The 20567-nt window shown below is 37.0% G+C and overlaps 1 protein-coding gene across 9 annotated transcripts in view; it reads right to left on the reverse strand.

The window, feature by feature from the left end:
* NOL4 (nucleolar protein 4) overlaps positions 1-20567 on the reverse strand; it is a 289083-nt gene that overhangs the window by 143982 nt on the left and 124534 nt on the right. The window lies entirely within an intron of this gene.

A 20567-nucleotide genomic window follows, 5' to 3' on the forward strand; every position in this document is an offset into this window, starting at 1 on the left:
AGCTTTGGGTGTTTAACATGCATCTAAGACATTAGAAGGGCTCATAAACTTTGTTCCAGGCATTACATTTCTGGGACTTTTAAGCATAAGAAGTTTAATCATTGTGTGTATCTCTAAGCAGGTAAAAAGACATTTACACCAGTGTTGTTTATAACAGCAAAAATTTAGAATTGATATAAATTACCAGAGAGAGAGAGAGACAGAGAGAAAAGACTTACTTAATACATGTTGGAATGATTAGAATGTTATGGAGTCATTTAACATTCCATTTTAAAGACATAGGAAAATGTGAGTCAAAGTATTACTGGTAAATGGAATAAGCAAACACATAAATGCTGAGAGAAAAGATTGAAAAGATACAATCTAAAATGTTAATATTGATTTTTTCTTAACTATGTGGCACTGTATTTTCTAATATTCTTTATTGTCTACAACATATATAATTTTCCAGTGACAACTATAGAAAAAAAACAAAATAGGAAAGAAGTGGAATAAGTAGAGTTAATAAAACTTTTCTGGCTTTAAATAAATAAGCTTGTTTAGAGAAAAAGTATATTAATGATATTTTACTGAGAGCAAGAAATAAGTTTACATAAAACAATCACATTCTGTTTCCCTTAATTTCACCTTTTCATACATAATAAGAATTTGCTATTAATTTTAAAGGATTATGAAGGACAAAGATAAGAAAATATTTTCATTAGTTAAAGGCTATTGATGAAACCATATGAATATAAGAGTAATAATATTCAATATTTATGATTTTGTATGATTTTTGAATATTTTCAAGTATGCTTTATTTTTGTAGGGTACAAGAAATATTTAATGCCTTCTAATCAATTAAATTCATTGAAATACTATTTAAAGTCTGAAGGAGCAGTATAACTCTCCTGTTCATTCATTTATTCAACATTTATTGAGTGTGTACACTTGGTCTAAAGGGGGTAAATATTTGCCCGGGAAATTCTACCTTTAATAAGTTCACAGATAATTAAGAGGCAGAAAAATAAATATGCAGCTAAAATTCAGAGCAAAAAAAAAATAGCTATACTCCCAGACAAGGTATGAAAACATCACAGAAGTTTTCCAGAAGTCAGTGGCATCTGTCTGAATTCCAAAAGGTGGGTGGGCCTTAGCGCCAGGTGAAGTAGTTGGAGGAGAGAGTCTCCCAGCTAGAGATCAGCAGGCGCAAAGTCACAGAGAAAAGAATATGCAGGGCTGAGCACAGGAGAGAAAGAGAAACCTGGAAAGGGAGGGCGAGAATGTGATGGGGAGTTTTGTACACCAGAGAGCTTGGATTGTGGCTTGAGGGGAAACAGAAGCAATTTTAACTTATTTTGGAAAATAATGTTAACCTACTTATGTTTTAAAGAGATTACTCTGACTCTGGTTAGGAGAATGGGAGGAAGACAATGACATGGAAGTTGGGGAGACCAGTTAAGGGACCTGTAAGTGACCTAAGTCAGCCTTGCTGAAAGCTCCAACTAAAGCAGCAGCCGTGCAGAAAAGAGGGCACTAGGAACATCGTAAGGACAAGCTGGGGAAGACCCACAGTGAGAGAGACTGTGGCCCAGGGGGAAGCCAGGTCTCTAGCTCCAGTTAAAAAAAAATGAAAACAAAGAACATTAAGTTTAATTTTCAGTAAAGTGGTATTTTAAAACAAGTTTTCTAAAACTATTTTGAGAAAAAGTTAAAATGCATTCAAAGATTCTATTTTTAAATTACTCTTTTGTGTATCCATTCCAGAGAAGACTATGTGGGAAGAAAACATCCATAAGAGAAGTTAGGAAACTGGCCATAACTAATATGAAGCAGTGCTTTCCATATTGTTAGTCTGAGAAATCAAAAGCACCCTTTAACACTGAAATATGTAGGGTTTTTTAAATAATTAGGTAAATATATTTGTAATTTGAAAATCTGTGCATATTTTTTATGCTATGTCAAACCTGAGACTAAAGTATGAAAGGTCATTTCTGGTTATTTAAGTTATTTCTTTCCAAGAAAGTCCAAAGAAAAACATAATGGACACAATCACACCCAATGATTGTATTCATGAAGAAGAATGTGATTTAACATTTTGTACTAAAATCCTTTTAAAAGTACTAAACGTTCCATGTAAGAAATTTTATCAATATAGTAAAAGAATAAATAATCCTAAAGAAATATTATATTTTAAAATCATACCTACATTAGCATAAGACAAATCCAATATCCATTGTAGTTAAAATTTAAACATGCTTTAAAGGAACATATTTGTTCCTTTAATCTGAAATCATCACACATATGTACTAGTGTACCAGTTATTCATTTTTCAGGTAAGTAAACATTACCATTTATCGGGAGAGTCTTTAATAAAATCACATATTTATAATTCTGGTACAAACAATAACTGAATAAAGAAGAAAATATTTTTAGACAAAGTAAGCTCACTCCAGATGTTACCAAGGTAACTAAATTCAGCAGCCTTATATATTTCATTCCTGAGTAAATCAGTGTTTTATGAAGAACGAATGATTTACTCATTTGTATCAAATATATATTCACATATTTTATAATGTAAAGAGTAAAATAATAATGTCACATGCCACTATTTTATAAATCAAAACTTAAAGTTTTGCATGTCTATATTAGAATAATTCAACATAAAGAAGTGAGCAGACATTAAACTGAGGGTAAATTAACTGGTTTTCATTGTCTAGTTTTGGGTAACCACGGTCATGGTTTTTATTCTTTCTTAAAGAGACTTTTTCAGAATTAAAAACCACAAATCTCAGACTCCTCTTTATTTTAACCAATTCACATCAGTTTGTGGCTTTAAAGGGGAAATCTGCTTCCTTACCCATCCTGAGTCACCGGAGTGTGGATGCCGGCTGCTACATGGAGGGTGTAGTGCTTAGAGCTGTAGGTGTGTGAGGCCTTTAGTTTCCCAGGCGTGCGGCGATGATGCTTCTCTCAAGTATGGTACCCAAGTTTAGCCTGGGTACCATAGCATTTGAACCAAAGACTCTGTATTTGAGTCCCAAGGAAAAATAGTACATGGAGCTTTGGAAATTAAGAGTGCCCAGGGTACCTAGCAACAGAGGAAAATGTGGAATGCGAGGACAGGGAAGTGTAGAATCTAATGACATCAGAAGGGGAGTTGGATGTGTGGGTGACATTTGTGCTGAGGTTAGTTTTGATGGGATGGAGTTAGTATTTGTAGACAAGAGCCATAGCTACGGCTCTTGTCTATAAAGTGTAGTAATAAGAACTGTAAGTGGCAGGCTATTCATTGTCTTCTTTCTCCTTGCCTACTCACCATTCCCTCCACCAATTAGTACACACCCTAGAAATACTATTTGTTCAAATACTTTTTGTGTGAAGTAGTTTGATCAGTACCAGACTCAATGGTTAGCTGTTGCCTTATAAAGAGAATTAACCTATAACAGTATGTATGATGTGTATTTACATATCTATCTCTATGTATGTATGTATGTATATATGGATGGATGGATGGATGAATGTACCTACCTACCTACATAATACTATGTGATAAATGTATTTGAAATCTCCCAAAGCACCTGACCTACTTTTTTATTCAGCTACTTTCAGTAGCTTCTTATTATGGCCTTTAGGCCAAGTGCCTTGGGCAAAATGAACAGGAAAAATATATATACTATCCTTTAAGATTGGTACTTGGAAATTAGTCCTAAAATCCAGGTCAAATGCTTATGAAGTCAGAACAGCTTTTTACTGTTGCCCCAAAATGTACCACAGTCCTCCAGCTCTAGTCTTTTGATGCCTACTTAGAAAACTACCCTTTCGGCTCTTAGCATAAAACTAACTTTTAAACCCAAAATATAACCTTGCTCCAGAAGATTAGTACCTTCATATCCAAAAAGGTGAAAAAAAATTAAATTCTTTAAAATCTACTTGCAAAGTTGAGTTTAGGTACAATTCTCTTTATCACTCCTGATGTCTGTTCTAAATTTTCTCCCAGCTCTAGTGTCCCCAGTTAAAAAAAAAAAAAGTGAACTTATTCATTACTAGACTATACCTTACATTTTAGGCCTTACACCATAGCCCCCTCTCCCCTAGTCTAAAGTGACCCTTTACAGCATCTCCACAGCCCCAGTCCAGCCCAAGCCCAGTGCCCTGATTCATTCTTTCCCCCCCCCTAGAAATGCCTTCCATGTTCTTCTCATTTCCCTTCTTCAAATCCTTCTGATGACCTTTCCATTCTTTGAATTTTTATTTTGCTTATCCTGTATAGTATAGTTTTTATGACTTAAGTAAACACCTGTTCTGTTTCATCTTCTGTTTCCTTATGTGCAGAAACTTGAATTATTGACTACAAATGCCCTGGATTTCCAAGTCCTCAATACCGCAAAAACCTTTGAAAAAATAAATAACCAAAAAATGCATTCTACTATTTTTGTATTTCCCAAATATTATACAGATTATATAATATTATTAATGCTATCTGAAACATGTACAAAAACATGACGCTACCATTTGAAGTCAAAACATTTAATGCTATGTTTACTAATTAAAAAATACATATGCATGCATATACTTGTGTAATAGCTACTGCTGAAAGATTAAAGGACATTGATTTTAGAATGACAAAGCCAATGGTAATGGGAAAAACACAATACAAAATAAAAATAACTAAATAAAATTATAAAACTGATATTGGAGGTAATTAAGTAACAAGGGGATTCAGTTTTCCACTAAATTAATTCTACAGGGGATGTCACCTTTTTTTTGGTAGCTCCTAATTCAGCCTTTGCCATTAGAAGAATGGGCTCTAATTTATAAAGAAATACAGAGAAGGCACAGAGATAATCTGAATATTTTAAAGCCTATAACTAAAGCTCAGTGCAGTAATTAAATAGAAATAATTCTGAGCTATTGATGAGGAGGCAATGCATATTCTCTGTTACTTTGTTTAAAAAATGTACCAAATACCTATTGTGTGCTAGACATCCTTACTGGCACTATGAGTCAGTTGAGATTCCATATGGAATTTGTTCATAACTCAGACTATAACAAAATAATTACAGTGCCAGATAGGAAAAAGTATCTAACCCATGAGAGCTTCATATAAGACAGTAAATAAACAAGGCTCTTCGCAGAAAGAAAAGTCACCTATATCGCTAGGGATGAAGACAGTGTCGGGGCAGGCCTTTCACAAGAGGGGCAATTGGGAGAGAGAGATGCACGTGGGGGCATACTTGGCGGTGATGGTACAGGCTACTCTGGTTCAGCGGAGTGAGTAACCGAGAGCACCGAGGGTGGGAGAGAGTTGGAAGAAGTCAGGGAATTGAGTGTACTCTAGGTATTGAGGCCGAGAATTAAATATTTTAGAGGCTTGTGGGTATTTTACTGTATATCCTTCCTTCTGTATCACTTAAAAAGTTGTTTTCCCAGGGTGTGGGTGCTTGGAGAAGCCTGCGGATTCTGTGAGTCCAGTGGAGAAAAATTGATCTTTGTTCCTACCTCTGAGCTGCTGTCAACTGACCTATAACAAAACTTTCTCCAAGTTCTCAGATGATACATTTTTTAAAAAATGGACAGTAACGCAATAACGTATCAATAGTTTCTCAATTGTCCAAAAATTATAATTATTATTTTTATGCTTACTCATTAGCTTGTTTAGGGTTTCAAAGAAATGGATATTTTATAGAAAGTGATATGCATAAATATATTTTACATTTTTACAATGTGAATTGAAAATACCTATGGGTTTTTTTGCTGATAAAATCACAATTCTGTGAATACCAACTGTATTTTACTGTCCACATTCATAATACATGAACTGTGAAATTTCAGTTAGAGGTAAGTGAAAATTTATACATGCGTATATTGTCCCCCCAAGTCATGAACCTCCTGATTTATTCATGGACACCAAGATAATTGGGTTTTAACTGGATGACATGCTATTTTTTTTTTTTTACTTATCCTTAATAGTACCATACTAATCATATCTATCACAGATTTTCAGATACCTACTCAATTCCTGCTAACTCTCTTTTTCAGTAGGGGTTTCTTTAGTCCTTTTTCTCACCTTGCAACTCTTTGTCATCTACGACTGTAACATCTGTATGTTTTATTTATCAATTAGACTGTAAGTGTCCACAAGATATGTATTTTACATCTTATGTGTTTTTATGCTCCTCTAAAGAAACAGGTATAGTGATTTGCACAAAGTTGACATGACAGACATATGTCTGTAGGTCTCTATAGATATAGATAGATATATCAATCAATTGATCAGTAAATAAGATGTCATCAAATAGTATAACACTTATGCGGCTGTGTAAAGCATTCACATATTGGCAACTCATTCATGAAGCTATTTACTCCTACAAATTAAAGCCAAAACAATTAATACTGTGTGTTTTTTGATGTCCTGGCTCATACAACCAGCAGTACATACAATGATAAATTCTCACGTTAAATTTAAAGTGAATCTACACCAATTGTTAGATAGCGTTTTAGCATTTTCAAAGAGAGTCAACAGCTAATCACTGGAGAGAAATGTCTTGGGATACATTAAATGGAAAATAGAAACAAGAAACAATGTCATACAGTATTATTATGAAGCCGTTCCCTTAGCAAATGATTTGACAATTTAGAGAAGAAAGGGCTCAGGGATTTATCATGAATTATGCTCAACTGATAACTAAGTTGAATGAAAAAAAGAAGGCCACAGATTTAGGGCAAGTCATTCTGAAAAGAAATGTTCCAATTGAAACTAAAATCAATGTGATCTGAAAGGGGTTTCTCCCACCTCGGCATGTTGTCAAACAGCACCTTCAGGGTTTTGCTGCCATGCCAATAATAAATCAGGAAATACTTTATCCTGAAAGACTAGAACGCCATGAACAAAACAAGATGCACCAATAACATGCTTATCGTTTGAACAAGCGTCATGGGCTGGATAGGACCTTGGTTGTCTTCAAATACTTATTTGGGTTTTTTTGTTTGCTGTTGTCAATTGCCTGAAGATTAAAAACACATTCCTCATTCCCTTAAATTTTAGTTCCACTGTTGAACACACAGCATGCTGGTGGTAGATAAATACACTACTTTCTCCATTAATTGTGCAATTTCAATTGTTACAGAACTAAAAGAGGCATGTGTATCACTTGATAACTGGCCTCAGGGAAGTGGGGGCTCTTCAACCTCGCCTGAGTGCAGCAGCTGGGCATGACTTAGATTAGTTCCAATGTAGGGGAGTGAGGCTGTTTGTGTTTAATGTGAAATAGGTGGTAAGCATTCAGGTCAGGTATCTTTGGATGTGTGAACAAGGACTGTGACATGTGATGGTGTGTTATGTGTGTGTTGTAGCAGCCACATGATGGCCTGAACTAAGCACGTATAGGAACGGAAACCTAGTGCATACAATCCCCTCTAAATGCACAAGTACAGGCTCCAGGAATGAATGCGGGCAGTTTTAGGAGTTGGGAGAGATCCTGACTGACAGCCGGCAAGGAAACAGAGACCTCACCACTACAACCACAAGGAATTAAACCCTACCCACAACTTGACTTAATTTATCTTGGTCGGGGAGGAAATCTAGAAGCATTTCTCATACAAGAGTTCTGGGGCCACATGGGAGACGTTAACATAGATAATATCCAACAAGTAACTGGTTGACGTGCACTCGTGGGAGGCAACTGCAGATACGAGAGAACTAAATCTGACCAACAGCCTTCAAGTCTGAGTTTAGAAAGACGGAAGCTGACGTTATTTCAATCGCATTTAGCAAATTTCCAGGGAATTTTTTTTTCAAAAGGAGCCAACAAAACAATATTCTCTCTCGATCAAAACTATTAAGCAAGAGCCAGTGTGGCCTCACTTTTTTAAAAGACTCATAAAAGGATGTGATATGGCCCAAAGAGCTTATCTGTGTACAAAGGGGTTAAAGACCTTAGTTCAGGGAAAAGGATCACCTTGATTACCTTGATTAACAAACTCCTGGGAAAGAAGTCTTTATTAAAGTCAAGTGTATGTTTGCAAAGATCAAGAATCTTTGCCCATAAAGCAGCACTGTGCACTGTCTACATGTTCACATGCTAAAATCATTGTCGGTTTTGCTCACACAGTAGGTAGAGTATCATTCTGGGGGCAATTATCAAAAATCTTCAAAATTTGTTCTCTGAATCCCTCATGTTCTCTTTTCCATCTTTATGGCAAATCCTCCATGTATTTGTAGGCACACTGGCTCTCTGTACATCATTTTACTGAGAAATAGATTGACTGATTGATTGATTGATTATCCTTTGACTGAAATTTCTCACAGAAAAATGTTACTGCAGTTAGACACTTGTAATTTAAACCTTTTATCTCTAATTGTGGAATGAAAGGCTTTTTTCTCTTGGTATTTTCAGCCATTAGCAAGCAGGTAGAGACATGCATTGTGCTCTAGGAGCAGGTATAGAGGGAGAAACCCTGCAATCATACCAGCCCTATTGAAATCCCAGACTTTAGAGTTAACCTAGAGGCTGAGAATTAGAGTGCATACTCCGTAATATTTTCTCCTAAGCTGTCCTACCCATCCCCTGCCAAAAAAAATGTCCACTCCCTATTGCAGTGTGTGAGCCAGGACTACTCAATGAGGAAGCTGAAACTCTCATCCCAACATTCTGAGATGGTGAAGAACTTAAGTCACCAGGCACTTCTTGGACTTAAAGAATAAGTAAATCCTATAAGTATTCTGAAAGCCACCCCACCAAATGCACACACTCCTTTATCTTATACTGGTAATTTGCTGGTTTGCTCTCAGATCCTCTCTTCTCCCTTTCTTGCAAACCATTTCCCAGATTCCTTTGACTATTGTCATGACTTGGTTCAAAAAATGGGAGATACTGGCAAGAGACTGAGGACAAGAGAAAGAAAAAATGCCTAGGTATGCCTGTTCTCCATCGCATGCTTATAGCCTCTCTGGTTCATGCAGCATCTCCATCTCCAGCATGGGGTGCATCTCCTCCATGTCCAGCTCTTGCCAGGAAGCATCTTTGGTGAATCTCATCCCACCAGGTAGCTGTGGCTCCTGGGCTCTAGTAATACCAACCCTTTCCCTGCTTTTCCACCTCTGGCTATAGCAGCAGCTGCCTTCTGTTATTAATTCCTATGTTGCTTTACTATAACATTTAGCTTTTGAGCTCTTAGAACACCATTTTTAAAAAGGCCTTTATTAGGTTTTTCTGATGAATGGCATGGGATGGGCTCCATTTTACAGGTAGGATCACAACGGACACAATTTGCCTCACTTGGGTCTCAAGACTTGTTTTCTGGTACCTGTGATGTTATTACAGTCAATATTTTGTTAATTCTTCTCTCAATGTGAAATCATTATTTGATATCCAAGACATTTTTACCATGCTTACTTTACTATTTTTATCTCAGGAGTTGAAATCCATCTTCATTGGTAATAATGGTATTAATAAACTTATCGACCATCTTAAAGGATTTGATATCAGTAAGAGTTTTTGGATAATTATAAAGCATTATTTAAATACTTATCCATGACTAGCATCATTTTAATGAAGACTAGGCTATTGTGCTTTATTTAAACAAAAGGAACCATAATAAATTCAGTTGAGCAATAACAATTGCTTTGAATCACTAAACATTTTAATGGTGCAAATCATTTTGGTAGTCATTACCTTTACAATATTCAAAACAGACCTGGGAATAAGATAACATTATCAGGTTTCCTGTTTTAAGGATATTGATAAAGATTTTAAAGATATTGATAAAGATAAAATGAAGAACGTGGCCCAGGCACAGTGACAGAGACAAACACAGAACTAGAAACTGGTTTCCCGATTCCAGACCAAATTTCTGTCCAAACCCTATTGCTACTCCTCAGCAGGAAACATGTTTAAGTGTTGTAAGAAGAGTCTGAAAAACACAGATGTTGTGCTATTTGGGGGAGAAATGAATGAACTTTGGATTTAGGAGGCTCTTAGAGACACAACTCCCTTGAGAAGTGTCATCGGAGGCTCCACATTGTGCAGGACCTCATAAAATCAGGTATTGAAATGGACAGCCTGCCACACCTTCCACTCACTGAAACAAAAGCCTTCTGCCCACCCTTCCTGCAATTAAATGAACTGAACCAACATGATGTTTTCATAAACGCAGATGAACTTTCAGTGTCACTATGGCTATGACAGTACAAGACAACCGATTCTGTGGGATTTATAACCAAGGACAACTGTATTTGACATTCAGGGCTGAAGGATATCAAATCAAATTTGCTAAAGATTTGAATGCAAAGAGGCAACAAATAATGATGAAGTAATTAAATATATATCAGATAAATTAAGACCAACATTAACATCAGTATTTGGTGGATACAAAATGTGAAAATCCTACTGTTGAAGGAGAACAGTAACATATTTGTTACATTTTTGTTTAAAAAGTGATTTTCACAACTGATCAAATATATAGTTCATAGGGACCCAGTGAGGTAAAGTAGATAAGCATTAATTACCCCATTTTACTCATGTGAAAAAGATCCTGTGACTCACCAAAGGTAGCACAGTTGATGAATGGTAAAGCTGGCACTTAATGACCAATGTCGCATTCAGTACTCAGAAGCCACCAGGCTCCATTATCTCTCAAGGAAGGCAGGCTTTAGTAGTGGTTTGTATATGAAAATAGAATAAAAAGAAAGTGAACTAAGGAGAGAGAGGGGAAGAACAGTGAGGGGAGGAAGTTGATTATGGAAGTGTATTGGAACAAACTGTAAAAGAGGGAGCTCTCAAACAGGCAGGAGAACAGGTATTTGGCAAAGGGCACTGGGGCCAGGAATCATGGGATTGTGAAGAAATATCCTGGAGGTGTCAGAAATGAAGTGATAAAGTGATCACTACTGAGTGTTAGTAGTGCAGGGAGTTCCAAAGTTGAAGGAAAATCCTCCAGGGAAATATCCTCTCCCTCTTTCGCTGATGACCCAATCCACTGAACTGTAAACAGTGAAAGAACAGAGCCTAAGCTTTTTCTCTTTGCTGTGAACAGTGAAGCTAGGAGTATGATTTGTGTGTAGTGGATATTTAGCAAATGCCTAAAGAATTAAGTTAATGATTCCAACTCACATTAATCCTATTATCTAAGCTCATGCTTTTCATGTTTCAAAACTTTTTATATTAATATTATCTTACACATGAATTTTTCACACATGTCTAAGTCTTATTTCCCAAAATGTTCATAAAAAGATATAGACCTTGCTTTACTACTCCTAAGCATAAAGTAGTATACGAATCTGTCCAGAAAAAGTCCAGCCATTGTTAATATAACCAGAATGGTTTGTACTGCACATCAATGTAACCTGGCAGCCAAGGAGAGTGTACTGGAATGTGCATGTGTAAACAATGATGACTTCGCTGTACTAGTCAGTGGGGGTGGTAGACTCTGTTGAGTGAGCATGTGTACTGTGTGGCCATCTTATTCAAAATGACTGAGCGAATAGAGCAATGAATCTGCATCAAATTTTGCATTAAGCTTGAACATTCCTCTGTGGAAACTATTCAAATGATTCTGAAGGCTGCAGCTATGGGCAACTGGTGATGGGCAGCTTCCTCACAACAAGGCGCTCACTCTTGCATCACTTCTTCTGCAGAGATTTCTGGCAAAACATCAAATCACCCAGGTGACTCGGCCCCCCTATAGCCCAGATTTGGCACCCTGCAACTTTTGGCTTTTCTCAAAACTAAAATCGCCTTTGAAAGGGAAGAGATTTCAGACCATCAGTGAGATTCAGGAAATTACCATGGGGCAGATGATGGTGATTGGGAGAACTGTGTGAGGTCCCAAGGTGCCCATTTTTTAAGGGACTGAGGTGTCATTGTCCTATGTACAATGTTTCCTGTTTCTTGTATCTTCTTCAATAAATGTCTCTGTTTTTCATAGTACATGGCTGGATACCTTCTGGACAGACCTGGTATATAAAGAGTCACTAAGAAGAAATACAATGTTTTTTAAAAGTCACTTGAAACTTTTTTTTTCTGACGTTTAATTTATCATAGTAGAAGTTATTGGCAAAAAGCAAATAACTTCATTTATAACATTCATTTTCATTTATAACATTTCTATCATGATAAATCACTGAACTCTCCTCAAATCAGAATTAAAAAATCTGTCTTGGTTGACCATCAAAAACTGTTTTCTCTAATTTTCTGTCCTGACTATATCAATTTAAACTCTGAATAATACCAAGATAAGAGCTCTTACAATGTTATTATTTTTTATTAGCCAAGAACGGTTCCAAATACACTCCCCACACCCTCCCTATACTTCGTGCAGCTCTGCCAATGGTACATCACCATGGCCATATATCAAATCATTTTCTGAATAAAGTGCAGAGGATTCAGGTTTGAAAGCCCTTGTTTCTTGACTTAAGACAAAGAGGAAACACTGACTGGGCTTTGAATGACCTGATTTAGAGAGGTGTTCCCTGCTAAAGGCAGCTCTCTAAGCTCCTTCCTCAGTGTCTCCACTCAAAGAAACTAAACTGGACAACTAATGACATTAAGCATATCATTTTAGTGCATGAAACTCCTCTCTATACTTCCTTCTAAAACCTGCCAACACCTTAATGCCTTGGTAGCCACATGACCTTCCTGGCAAGGCAGGCACCTGAGCAAAGGACCACCAAACTATAAGAGGTCAAAGCCACACCAATGTGGTCAAACCAGAAAGGCGAATTAGATCAAAAAGACTCCATCTCTTAGAATTTGAGCTAGTACCTTTCTCCTTGATGGCTTAAGAATGCTCACAAGAATAATGCATCCTAAAATAGCACATGCCCAGGTTAAACAGTCACAGAATGCTGAATTCCAATTCTCTTACAACTTTTGCTTATTTTTCCTTTTAGGAATAGGGACAGAGAATGGGACGCAGGAATATAGTAGAAGGCAAGGCACAATGCTTGCCACATAGTAGCGACTCAGTAAATTCCAAAATAGCTCAATAGATGGAAGGGAAGGAGGAAAGAGGAAAAGCATAAGGACGTAGACACAAACTCTTTGGTTATCAGAAAGAGAATATGGTAAGTAAAAATTGGAATATTGGACTAGTTCTTTGTTGACTATGATTGCTAATAAGATAATTAGTTATTCTACTGTATAGACTGATAAATTTTCTCAGATATATGCAACAGAGTAGGTGAAGAACAAATGGAAGATTAAGGAGGACATAGGGAGAACAAGTCATGGCTGAGCAAGGGAGTGAAAGGGGAGCGAGGGTAGTGGGTACGGGGCAGGGAGGGGCAGACAGGAGGGGGAAGGAGAGAAGGTAGAGTGGGTCTGGAGGTAGGAGGAGAAAGGAGGAAAGTGGTTGAGGAGGAGCACTGATTTCAGTCTGAATAATAATCACTTAGCTATGCTTATCTGATTAACAGTGGGGTCTCCCCAAGGACCCCAAGCTCAGGAAGAGCAGGAACTAGGTCAGTTTTGCTTTCTGCTGTGTCCAGCACAGCTCCAGTCCCCAGTGTAGTGCTTTTCAAACTACATAATGACAAACTGGGTCTTTTTATTTTCAATCTGGCATGGACAAATAGTTTATAAATTTTTTTTTAAAAATCCAGAATATGACATACAAGCCCACTTACTTATTATTAAATTCTACAGAGATAAAATTGTTCTGTTCCAAATTCTGTATATATGTCATCATTGACCAGTAAGTCTTCAGGACCAACACTGGTCCACTAACTGTTCCTTGAAGAGCCTGACCGGGTATCAGAAACTCATAAAAAATTTGTAAAATAACTAAACAATGTAGACAACAGAATATTAGAAGTTCAGCAATACATTATAGCATTCTTTTTCTGGAACTTGATCTATCTTCCTCCCACTTTCTTGCCACCACAATTCTAAGAAGACACCGGGCTGTGTGAATATAACCCCTACTTTCAAATGTTTATATCGAGGACAAAGGACAGACAGGCTGGTTAACTGATGGTCCCTTATGGAGTGGCAGAGTAGAAAAGGACTCGGTTCTCTTGACTCCCTGTCCACTGCTTTTTTTCATAGGCCTCAGTGGCTCTTTTTTCCTGCAATTAATTTGGACATGTAGCATTAATTAGTGAGTCGTAAGCCCTTTTGTTTTCACTTTTGGATAGCAGAATCGCTCATTTACACATTTCAGCTCCACTACTTTTCAGTTTGACTTAGCCTCTATTTTTGTAACTATAATGTAAGATATATGTTTAAATGGAACTCCGGTGGAGATCCTGCCTCGATTAATCAACTGTTTCCTAAAAGATAAGTATGTGGTTAGTTCCATTCCACTTTTCTATAGTCTGTAAATTGTCTTTTGTAGTAACAGCTACTATAAAGCAGCTACTATAAAAACAGTATAAAAGCAATGCCAACTATAGCAAATCATTAGCAAAATGTTCTTGCCAACAATTGATTCAAGATAATCATACAAATGAAACCTATATTTGAAATCTTGGTGCATTATTTTAAGGATATCTATTGAACTATCTATCTTGTATAAAAAAATACATATGCTAAACCGTTAATGGACATTACCTGTTGGGAGTTCAGTGGACTGGGAGTAGAGAATATGGAACCTTTCTTTTGTCTTTATACGTGTCTGTACTTTGGGACATTTTTCTCATGAATATATATTTAAATGAATATGTCATGTTTTATTAACATTATATTAATAAGAGAAGCAATTCCAGTAAGTCTAAAGACTTTCATGTATATTTTTAAATAAATGTGTAATATTTTATTACTTTATCCATTAAACTTTAAAATAAAACAACATGCAAAGCGATGAGGAAACTACAGTGGAGACAGGCTAAGGTTCTCGGGGAAACATGTACAATGCCAAGGTCCGTGTGCATCCATGTCCCTGTGCTTAGTCTCCTAGGATTTCTAACCTTGGTTTCACAGGGTGGGAAAGCAGTAAAAAGAACCATGGGAACCAGACACTGGTGACAGCAACACAACCCGGAATTCAGGGCAACCCTATGCCAAAATTGTTCACATAAGTTTGGTCAGAAGTATATTTTATATTTTAACTATCCTACCAAAATTTCTCCTTGTCATTGTGAAATTGGTAAGAGACCCCTTGGTCTCTAAAATGTTAGAGACAGGTGCAGAGAACACAGAAAGTTGGTAGGGCTCACATCCTACTGCAGACGATTTTATCTGATACCGAAAAACACTCTAAGACGGAGAAAGCATGATGGAAATATCTGCCCAACTGTAAATCTAATTTTCTTTCACAGCTCCAATAGCACAATTTGTTTCTAATTGAACTTCTCTAAAACCTGAAGGTTTAAAATATTCAAATAAAAGAGTTACTAACAATTTATGCTAGTCCCAGCACTGTTATTCCTCCGGACCAAATTAAAACTTTGGTATACATTTTAGGAGAGGACAGGACACTAAGAAAACGAAGTTTCCGGGTCAAGAGGAAACAATCCTAAGTTAACAGGTTAAACTTCCAAGCTCTGAGGAAACTTTAAGAGAACTAGAGAACAGTGTGGTGAGGATTCATAACATCAAAAAAAGAGTAGGAAATAAAAAAACACATTCTTGAGCTCCTTTCCCCCACTCCCCACTGTGAAGAATGGCAACCAGAGGAAAGAACTAAAGGCAAAGAGGATCCCTGGTAGCCTCTGCTTGGCAGGTATCAAGAGAAATGCATGTCTCCTTCCAGATATGGGTAATAGTCATCCCTTGGGAACTTATTAGTGAAAGGAAAAAAAACCTTCAGTTTCAACCTTAAATTTCCTACTTGCTTAGAGCAATTTCTGGAGAGAGGATACACATGTGCAGTATTTGCTACTAAAGTAATGGCTTCTGGAATTTTCTAAGTGTCTAAACTTCTTTCTAAGCATTAGAAAAGCATTATATGTGATTTTTCTTTCTTTTAATTTTTAACTAGTTGGGGTGACCATGATGGGACAAGGTTGGAAGGCACAGGCAGCATCAATGAAAGTTAATTTCTTATCCTCCTTTTAAAAACTACCTTAGGTTTGATTCACAAATGATTGTATTAGCCACATTGTAATGTGGATTGCTATTCTTAATATTTATTTTATACAGGGCTAACCTTTAAGGAAAAGTATGAGATATAAGTGATTCTGTCATGGATAAAGTAATAGCCTTCAAAGGGTTTTCTGTTGCATGGAGTTTTGCATAAGATTTACAAGTATAGTCTCCGGCAGCAAAATAAAATTATACATAGATGTGCTCTCAGGGCGAAAAAGTGAAAAAAAACCTTTTTCTATAGTTTACAAAGTCTGAATAAATATCCTTCTGTATGTTTTGAGGTTTTGACTCAGATATATTGGCCCACTGGCTCCACTGAGGACCTGATTATAAACGTTGCCCTTTCCTTTCCCTGGCTCTAATTTTCCTACCTTTACAGTCAGTGAAACCTCTGAATGAAGGCTGTGTACAGAAAGAGGCCCGTTTCCTAGCCAGTCGTGGTAACCTCACTTTCGAAAATGAGTTAACTCTCAGAACATTCCTCCCAACAAGCCCCTTTCTCCCTGTCAGTAAAAAAGGAAAAAGAAAAATTGGTTCTAAATGGTGATGGTGATTTCTGAAGTCTAGGGCAATGTGTCTGCCATTTCCCTGTCCCAATTCCCCCCCCCCCCCCACCATGGATTCACATGGAAGGTCAGATGTTGGGAGAGTGGTCTGTGGGTCTTTAATGAATTACTGCCCAAACTTTTAGACAATATGAAGGAGAGGTAGCCTGTCTATTCACAGACTGTTTAGGAAACAATCAAAGAAATAAGAAAGAAAGATAAAGAAAAGGAAAGGAAACCTGAGCAGTAATTAAGACTTACATCAGTCTATGAGTGATCCTATGGGGCTGCTATCTTTTATGAAGCACCTCGTACAGTGCAAGCTTCTTTGTATTACTTAGCTCCTTTAATTCCCAACAGAATTCCATAAAATAGTTTTCACACAGAAGAATCGTGGGCTAATTCTCTAAGGAAAAGTTGTATCTGCGAAGACCTTCCTAAATGTCCATCCCCACGATGTCCCCACACTCTCCTTTCTGTCAGTACTGAATCTTGTGCCAACCTCTGCCACAGCGCTTTTCCTATTTGTGCAGTAGGCAGAGTAACATTGTGGTTAAGAGAATGAATGAGTTTCGCTGTCAGAAAACCATAGATTCAAACTTGGTTCTGTCACAAGCTGAGTGGTTTCGACCTAAACTTAGTTTCCTCATTGGGACAAGAAGGACAGGTATTTACATTATAGGGCAATTGATAAGATCGAACGAGTTAATGTCTGCAAAGCATCTAGCCCCACACCTCGTTCATATCAAGGAAGGGTTTTGTGTTATCTTTGAGGGGAGAGGCAGCCTCTGGTTTCTTCATTTTCTGCTGCATGCCTATGTAGAAGCAGGCCCAGTAAGGGGCTTTAAATGCTTTTTGAATGAATGATGAGTGGATGCATGAATGGATGGATGAATAATCTTTTGAATCTTAGGGCAGCATTATTTCTGTTGAAGCTCCAATTGTCTTCACGGTTTCCCCTTCCTGGAGTAGAATTCGTTTATGTGATAGTAAGTGGCTGCTGTCATTTATTAAGCACCCAGTGCTGTACAAGTTTGTTTTTTTTTAATGTTATCTCTTTTAACTCCTAAAACCATTCCACGAAATAGTTGTTATACAGAAAAATTGGTCCAGACTGTGTCTAATGCCCTGCTTATTTATAACAAAGGGCATACATATACCTAGACACCCAAGGCAAGAACAAAAAAGCGATTGTTTCCTTATCATTACCTCTCCATGTAGCATCCAAAAATGAGTTTCCAAAATGCCTCATTTAAGAAATGAGAATATGAGATGCAGAGTGAGCTGAAACAATCCTCTGCTCTTAGATGTATGGCTTCTAAAATATTCCTTGACCTTCCTAAGCATCAGTATCCTCCTTCCCAAAATGGGGACAAAATATTAATTAAATGGGCCTGGTGGTATTGTGATAATTAAATGACATACTGTGGATAAAAAGGTGCATATGGAAGAACAAAATGATACATTTTCTTTGAGAAGAGAGGAAGCTGCCTCCCCACCATCCCCTCTCTAGGGTGTCTTTTTGAAAGCATATATGTGTGAAAAGAGGACCAACCCTTTGATTTGTAATGCTGGATTAGAACTTCTGACCCTTCAAACTCTAAAATTCACACCTCCAGATTTAGCTCCGGGCTTTCTCTCACAAGATAAATAGGAGATAATCACAGGTGCACCTATTTATCTCTCAAGGAGACAGAGAAGTTGTCATTGCTCTTTATTCTACTTTACTACATAATTATGTGTGAAATTCTGTCCAGACTTTGTAGTCCCTTTCATGACACCTTATATCCTTATGCTACAATAAATTGTGTTTTCTTTCTTTCTTCCATATAGGCACAGAGAACGGGTCTTATTTTGGATTGTTTTATTTCCCCAACTCTTGTAAACTATAAAAGGCCAAAAGTGTTCATTGTTGAGGTTGTTATTGTAATTGTGATAATCATTATCATTTCAGGATTACACAGATATAAAATTATGTTCTCCACATAAAAAAAAAAGATAATACTTTTGACCCTAACTAATAGGGTAGGTCCTACAAAAATGGCTTTCTCAAAACTTCAGGGGAATATGTATTTTTTCCTATGTATTAAATTTGTTATATATTGATGCCAAGAGCAGAGAACAAAAGTTATCTGGTTAAAGATTATTGAATTTAAAAAATTTATTGAATGTTAGAATTGTCAGACTCCAATAATAATGATAAACTTTGTTGTTCATACTAAAAGGTTGTACTTCAACAAAACAAAATTCACGTCAAGTTTTCACATACTATAACTTCTATACACAAATATTAACGAGGAAACAAAATAGAGCAGGAGAACAAACGCTAAAGATGCTATGAAATTTCATGCAATCATGTGACCTAAAATCAACTACATTATGAGTAAGTATAATGAACTATTATAATTAAATACAGTATCTGGTTTTTAAGATTTAGAGATCAGACAAGATGTCTGAAATAAAATTATTACTGCCTCCATTACCGTCACTGCTTCCCCCACAAACCTCCCCCCTGCCTGATTTTCCCCACGTCTGGTAATGCACTCATAGGTTTTCAGGTTTGAAGGGGTTTTTTTGATGCTACCCAATCTTCGGCCAAGTTTATGCTGTGTTTGATTTATCATACTGCTTACTGCAAGAAAAGCATTTTTCTTTTTTCTTGTAAATTTTTTTTCACCTACAGTTTACATTCAGTATGATTTTGTACTAGTTTCAGGTGTACAGCATTGAGTTTTCTATCAATCATTTCCACCAGACTACGTGTTTTTAGGAAGCCTGAACTCTAGCATGTTGCATCTGTCTTGTCACCTGTCACTTGGCAGAGACCACATAAGCCTAGGTTGATTTAATTAATATATGAAATTCCATAGATTATGTGTCTGTGGCTTTTTTCTAATCTGGTCTGTTGTTTTAATTCTCAGTGCTTCTACGCTAATTTAGGCTCTCAGTCCTAATTACTTCCCCTGTTGCCCATCCCATCTATTCATTGCACCCCACATTTGTAGGATATAGCTCCACAAAGCACTGCTCCTATTTCTTCTTAGTCCTATTCACAGATGCTCGCTGGCCCCCATCTGCCTTCAAAATTATATGTCGTCAGAAGTATACAGTCCGGACTGACATTCTGGTCTTTCTAAAACCTAATTTCAACATCTGCCCCCAGCCATCTACCCCACACAGCACGCTACCTGTTAGCTCACATGCAACCCTAAGAAAACAGATAAATTTAGCATCTTACATATTTGTCCAGAGACATATAAAGTTAAACTTAGAAAATATAAACAGAAGATTTTTACATCAGCATAAACCCCAAAATTTAAAAAAGAGGAATCATTGCTATATTACAGTGTCCTGGAGTAGCCTTTCTAACCTAAGAGCGTGTCATAGAATTGAATCTTACATAATAGTCAAATTGAACCTTAATTTGACTTTTAAAACTAAATACAAAGTGTCCATATTGCAGCATTACCTTTCATGCTGAAGATTTTGATTATAAACATGTACTATACACACAGGCCAACCATCAACAACACTGGGTCGTTTTAGAAGCTATCCTCAGTTTACGTGAAACTTGGCCACTACGAAATCATGTGTTTCTTAATGGGTCTTGCATTGGTTTGCTTGTTGAGCATTCCCTAAAGTTTATATTGTGACTTTCTGGTGCTATTGTTTCTTCTTTCTTTTTCTGTTCTCTGGTTTCATGATCAAAATCTCCAACCATTTCCAGATCACCAACCACCCCAGAGCTTTCAGAAAACCCTGATATCCTGAAGATTTTTCATCTTAAGCTGACTTTTGCACCTTCCCATTGATATTTCAAACCTCTGAGACCGGGTCAAGAATGGAGAGAGTTCTTTTTTCAAAGAATCCTGAAGGGATGCCTCTCAAGGAATAAGTAGGCTTGGAGGATGACCTGCTTCCCTCCAAGCAAGACCTGGATAGGGTAGTCGAGGCCCAAATCAAACTTGGCTCTGAGAGGTAACACATTTCCACCAGGCTTCAACTGAAAGCATTT

The sequence above is a fragment of the Desmodus rotundus genome, chromosome 10, assembly GCF_022682495.2.
Source record: "Desmodus rotundus isolate HL8 chromosome 10, HLdesRot8A.1, whole genome shotgun sequence".
Taxonomy (NCBI): domain Eukaryota; kingdom Metazoa; phylum Chordata; class Mammalia; order Chiroptera; family Phyllostomidae; genus Desmodus; species Desmodus rotundus.